Source organism: Oncorhynchus masou, unplaced genomic scaffold, assembly GCF_036934945.1.
Source record: "Oncorhynchus masou masou isolate Uvic2021 unplaced genomic scaffold, UVic_Omas_1.1 unplaced_scaffold_3818, whole genome shotgun sequence".
Classification (NCBI taxonomy): domain Eukaryota; kingdom Metazoa; phylum Chordata; class Actinopteri; order Salmoniformes; family Salmonidae; genus Oncorhynchus; species Oncorhynchus masou.
This window is the reverse complement of record NW_027010220.1, coordinates 25,273-32,075: the sequence shown is the minus strand read 5'-3', so window position 1 is coordinate 32,075 and position 6,803 is coordinate 25,273. Positions and strand designations below refer to the sequence as shown.

At 40.7% G+C, this 6,803-nt stretch overlaps 1 pseudogene; it reads left to right on the top strand.

Moving 5' to 3' along the window:
- Positions 1-2,321: 2,321 nt before the first annotated feature.
- Positions 2,322-5,948, top strand: LOC135534692 (metalloproteinase inhibitor 2-like; annotated as a pseudogene).
- Positions 5,949-6,803: the final 855 nt, after the last annotated feature.

Sequence of the window (6,803 nt, the reverse complement as noted above, 5' to 3'; positions counted from 1 at the left end):
ATCTGTAGGCTACTTGTGTGCTGCTTTAGCCCCTTGCTTTAACTACTGTCGTGGAGTTCACTAAATATTTTCATAAAGAAACTGATAAACACACAGGTGTGAAATCAAGGTGACTTACAAAGATGAGGACCAAGAGAAAGAGAGGGAGTGTGGTGATGTAGTGTCCACAACTAAACAAGAGAGGGAGTGCAGTGATGTAGTGTCCACAACTAAAGAATCATTGTGAAATCTGAAAAGACATCCCGAAAGCATGATGGTGTACTATGTGCACATTCTAACAGAAAGGAATGTGGTGGGTAGCTAGCTAAGTGTGTCATTATAGCAAAAATATTTATAAACTAAAAATAAGATCTCTTCATTCATTCATTTTTGTTCTATTATCTTTACTATAGGCTATAATTTTGGCCCAATAGACCTGACATGTTACCTCTTTCAATGAGCTTTCCATTTTGATAGGGTTATTTTACCATAAAATCTTTAGGCCAACCTATAAAATAAAACATTTAAACATCTACATCCCTGCCCAGCCTGGCAAGAGTGGCCCAAAAGGTGTTTAGCATCCTCATTGGCTCTGAAATGTCTGAGAGGGTATTCTCCACTGCTGGCCTGCTCTACCGGCACCATCACCATCACATGAGCCTGAAGCCACAGACTCTGGCCAAACTGGTGTTTCTAAAAGTTAATTCAAAGGCACTGTATGCTGAGCCTAATAAGGCATTTTTTGTTTAATTTGTATTTAATTCTAATAATACCTGTCTGGCTCCTGAAATGTTTAGATTGTTTTTGCGTTGTTTAATACTACATGTCGCCTATTTGAAATGATGAACGCTTCTTACAGTCACCTTTTCATGTTGTTTACTAGAATACTTTTCATTCAAATCATATGGTTTGGTTTTGATACGTCAAAACCAAATGGTAGGTCCAGGTAGTCAATAAAAATAGATGTGTTTTTGTGATTTTAATGAATGGAGTGAATTTAGAATTGAGGAGTGTTTTTTGTCACTCAATTCCACTCACATGCTCTGATAGAGAACAGAAGATGCCACATTGAAAAATAAATGTGTTTGTATGATTAATGCCTAAGCAAATTCATTTCCATGTGTCCTTTCTGTGTTTGGTTCAACAGTTAACCCAAACTAAGCTAGCAGTGTTTTAAAATCGTGTGAAACATGTTCTCAGAATATTCTGTTAATTACCTTTGAATAACCCTAAAATTTCGTTCTCAGAGCTCTAATAAAACCTTCACAGCAAATGTTCTCAGAAGATATCTATAAACCTAAACAAATCTAATTCCCAGAACAGGTGAAATGTTCACTACCATTCTCAGACTGTAAAAAAAATTTTTTAAAAGACAACGGTCAGGAAAAATATGGTTCGTTTCAGAACCAATGGGAAACCAAAAACTTACATTCCCACAACTTCCAAGGAACCAAATGTCCTAGCTGGGAGGCTTTCAAATGGCACTTCAGACAAACAGATAGCAATTTTGGTGCACACAGAATGGAGTCCTGAGTACATTCAAGTGCGTGTTCCATGACAAATCTTCTGTTCAGGACAACCCAGGGCATAATGCATGTCAAATAGTAACTGTAAACATAGGAGCCCATGAATGTTGACACTGTAAATTACATGAGTTTTCAAATATGAAATGTGAAGTACATTCAGATTCAAGGTATGTGGTTTGCTTGTATGACATCAAAGCGGTATTTATTATGATCCTCAAGGTCTCATCTTTCAGAACACATTGACTCCTCTCGATTTAAAGCATTTCCCTCACTCATACAATAACAATGTATAGCAAACGTAGCCCAATATGGGGTATGGGGGCATCTTCTTGTTGTGCAAGGTTTCTGTTCTTCCTGATTGCACCCACCTGTGTCCGGGTCAAAACCTGTCCCTGATTAAAGGAACAATTAAAAAATGCAGTGGCGCTGGATTCACGTCGAGGTCCAGAGAGCTGAGTTTGAGGGGCCTAACGCAAGTGAACAGAACTGAGCAGTAAAGCAAGTTGAGCCTGCTTTAAAGTTGCCCCAGGTGTTTAAGAAAAGGAATTCAAACAGGCATATCATAAAATGGATATTTCTGGTTCATCACCATTGTTTAGGCGAAAAGACAGATAATTTATGGCAACTGTGCAAATTGAGCCTGGTCTGAGGTTGTCCCTTTTAATTAAGGAGGGCTTTTGTTTCAATGGAGTTGCTATGGTTCTGGATTAATATAATTCTCAGCCTACCACTGGCTTGGTTCTGACTGTGGAGGAGTTCAGAGCCTGCAATAAAATGGGCTGATTACATCGAATGAAAACAGAGTTCTAGGTGTTAGTCTGTCTGGGAACATCTTTGCATGTTCTAGTGTAGTTTACAATACAACTGTTCTTTAGCTCCTGAAGGAAACATTTTATTTTACGCTCTAGATATATTTTCCAAAATGACTGTGTCTGTAAGCAGTTGTTTCATCACTCTGGTCATTTTGTTCCTTTGGCAGATCGAAGACATTGCAGAAGCTTGCAGATGCGCTCCTGTGCATCTTCAACAGGCTTTTTGCAACGCAGACGTCGGTAAGGACATTTTTGGCAATATTTCTGACAGTAAGATGGGCTACAGCCAAGGTTCTCCAACCCTGTTCCTAGAGAGCTGCCATCCTGTAGGTTTGTGATCCCACCCTAATTTGCACACTTGTTTCTAATAATTAGCCAGTTGATGAACTGAATCAGGTTTGTTACAACTGGGTTTGGATTGAAAACCTGCAGGAGGGTAGCTCTCCAGGAACAGGGTTAGAGCCTGGCTGTAGCACTGGCTGAGACTCCTGCTACACCAAGTGTTATATTTGCCTCTAGGCCTACACATTATGCCTACAGTTGAATTTTTTATTTTTTTTACCTTTTATTTTACTAGGCAAGTCAGTTAAGAAGAAATTCATTTTCAATGACGGCCTAGGAACAGTTTAACTGCCTGTTCAGGGGCAGAACGACAGATTTTGTACCTTGTCAGCTCGGGGATTTGAACTTGCAACCTTTCGGTTACTAGTCCAATGCTCTAACCACTAGGCTACACTGCCAAACAAGTTAATACTCTTTCTACATTTAACCCAAGGCACTCAGTTGTAGTCTAGACTTATTTATATCGACTAGTGGTAGGCTACAGATGCCGTGACTTAATTTTGAGCCAGTTTTCACACCAGGAACATAGTCCTGCAGCAATGTGTATTGTTATGTGGAATAATATATATTTTTCATTTGTGCAAATCAAGTCTGGCATTTAAGTGAACTTTTAGGTGTATTTAAACCTTGAATACACAAGTTTGCAGTTCATGCAATGGGATGATTAAATTATGATTTGGCCACTGTATATCACTTACCTTGGACAGTTAATTTCTTTCATGTGCTCCTTAAAAGGAATGTTTTCAACCTGAATTGTACTTGAATTAAGGACACACATATTTCTCTGCACATCTTGAGGTCGGAAACATCTGAGCCAAATGGCTTTTTGTAGTGTAACGTCCCTTAACTGGTACAGCTGTTAGTAAAAACCTTTTCTACTGTCGTTTCATTAGATCAGGATGTCTGCAGAACACACTGTAATTCCAGTGATAAAGCAACACGTGCATCTGTGGTTTACTGGTCCTAATGATAGACAGCTGTGGGAATAGAGGGAACTTAACCTTACAGGAGTAGTTGATCTGTTTGGCAAGGATGAATCGTTTGAATATCTTCTGAATCAGACTGAAGTGAAGAGGTTGTCGCTGTCAGCACCTTCTACCCAGACAGGTGGGTGGAGGAGGAGCTGGTGTCATAAGGTCTGTGCCTCAGTCTTCCTACCAGCACCTGGTTGGCACCTGAACATCTGCAGACCAGGCGGGGTTTAGTTAAACTAGGCGTGTTGAATTAAAGGCAGACGACTAGAGCTAGGAATCTTGGACCTGGAGGGATAATGGACTTGTCTGTTGAGCCCAAACAGGGTGAACTTATGCACAACATTTTTAAGACTGTAATATCTTGTCTGTGACGTGTTCTGTTGTCTTAGATCTCATAACGCCTTAAACCATCAGTGTCTAACTGACCATTGAAAGGAAAATGGGGCTTGTCAGTTAAACCACGTTTCTCTTCCAGTGATCAGGGCAAAGGTGGTTGGTGTGGAAGTTGTGTCTGGTAACACCAAGTATGACATCCAACAGATCAAGGTATGATCAGCCTTTTTATTAAGTGGTTGTTCCTTCCTGCACTGACACATTGAAGCCCCCTGAACCCCAGTCTGACAGCTGGGCCCAGTTCTCTCCTTTCCCCTTCAGTGTTTGCAGATCTGGGTTGGCATAAACAGTGCAGTTGTGGAGCTTCCACCATATAAAAAGGAGCTTCAGTAGAAATGCCTCTTGCTGGAAAGCACATTATTCAGTTGCTGTTCCTACCAGTCCTAGACTATGGTGACATCATGCACTGCACTTTATTACTGGTGATGGGGGGGTTTGGTACTCATCCCTGCATTCTCTACCAGGAAGTTGTCTGGCTCTTTGTTACTTTAGTTGATCAATTGCCAGATGTTCTTTTATAAAGCACTTTTACTAACTCTCACTGTACCTAACATTATTACTGACCTTCAGACATTATAGTTAGTCTCTCAGATCAGGGATGTTTAACTCTGGATATTTCATTGGGCTCTCCTGAGTTTGATGAATCTGCTTGAAATATTTTTGCGGAACGATCTTAAATGTTCTAAATGTGACTTGTAGTTGCCTTTAGGGCGACTCAGAATTGTTTTGGACTTTTCTGCTTACCTTGGTCTCTGTGTGACACCCTGATAAAAATGAAGGTTAGATGAAGCAATATTTTTTGATCTGCAAACATCCGGATGGGGTATAGGAGGGAATAGGAAACACTTAGTGCCTGAGAGCTGTAGTCAGTTAGGTTAAAGTGTATATTTAGATGTTTGACAGATCCTTTGTTCTCTCCTTGTGATTGGCTAGATGTTCAAAGGTCCTGACCGGGTTATCCACGCCATCTTCACTTCATCCTCCTCAGCCTCGTGTGGTGTGACCTGGAAATCAACAAGGAGTATCTCTTCACAGGTGTGGTTCTCACTGTTACCCAAGTTCATTGTTATCACTGGTTAACCTGCTCAACCTATGCTTGCAGCATCATGGCCTATTCTGAACTATTGACTTCATCTTGTACAAGTCAAGTGCTTCAGAAAAATACTTTTTTAATTTAAAGTTTATTTAACTAGGCAAGTCAGTTCAAAACAAATTCTCGTTTGCAATGTGGCCAAACCCTGACGACGCTGGGCCCCTTGTGCCGCCCTATGGGACTCCCAATCACGGCCGGATGTGATACAGCCTGGCTCTTCCTGTTACACTTTATAATACCTAATGTTAAGAATTTAAATGTTTAATGCTTAGAAATGTTTACAACTAATGCATCACTTATTTATTATGCTAAATTCTAGTGTTCCAGGCTGCATCAATATGTCTTCCTGCTCCAGGGTAAAGTTACCCCCAGGGACAGATCTAGGATCTGTTTCACCCTCCCCAATTCTAATCTTAACCATTTGTGGGGAAAGAAGGGGAACTTATCAAATATCAGCATCTGGGGTTAACTTTTACCCCACAGGTTGTTGACTCACTGTCTTCTGTCTTCAGGCAGCCTAAGTACCGATGGCAGGATGCGTATAGGCATGTGTAACTTTATTCGGTACTGGGACGACTTGAATGGCACACAAAAGAAGAGCTTGACTCAACGCTACCGAACCGGCTGTGCTTGCACGGTGTGTGACACGAATTATAGTAAAATTACTTTACACCACTTGTTCAATTTTTACTTTGTCACATTGGCTAAACACAAGAGCTTTAGTATTGGGGTAATGATCAGTTGGTGATCTGGTCTTTCTCTCCCCTGCTCTGAGCTACAGATCATCCGCTGCCTTCCCTCCCCTGTCCTTGGCCAGCGCCCCAGATGAGTGCCTTTGGACAGACTGGTTGTTGCATGATGGCCAAAGGACCCCAGGCCAAGTACTCTGCCTGTCTCATGAGTTTTGATGGGTCCTGTTACTGGTACAGGGAGATGGATCCATCCAAGAAGTAGTTCCTGGATATTGACTACTCCATAACTCTACAGGCCTTCCACTCACTGCTCAGTGGCTAAATATGCCTGCAATTTAAAAAGCTGGTTACTTGTGCAATAAAAATATACTACTCCTCAAATATAGTGCTCCAAGTATTAATTTATTGTCATTCATCAGTTTAAGCTGAACCAAAGGTGTTATTGAAACTCAAAAGTGTGATGTCTGTGTTTCTGACTCGAACATTGTTCCTGAAATACCATCCTAAAGCCTGGGTCGTGTTCAGCTGGACACAATATTGTAGAATAAATGTTTTTTACATGGTCTTCCTTGATAAAAATGCAGGTGTGGTTCCCTTCTGCACGTTGAATGCATTTAATGAAATTGCTGAGAACACTCTCACTTGCTGACAAAGATTGAGTTTTCAGAACCTTGATTCTTAAGTTGTCACTAAGTTTGTTCTTACATTTTTCAATATTTTCGGACTCACTACCCACTGGGCAATGTATTCAACACTTGCATCAAAGTGAAACTGATTTTTGGATTTGAGTAGTTCAATCCTTTATTTGATATCTCGACATCTGTGCTGAGTGGGTAGACTATGGATAACCATTCAGAATATTTTTGTAAGCTATGTAATGTATTTAACTAGGTGCGCCAGTAAGAACAAATACTTAATTGCAATGACGGCGTAACCTGGACAATGCTGGGCCATCAAACCGGGTCTGTAGTGACGCCTCTAGCACAGATGTA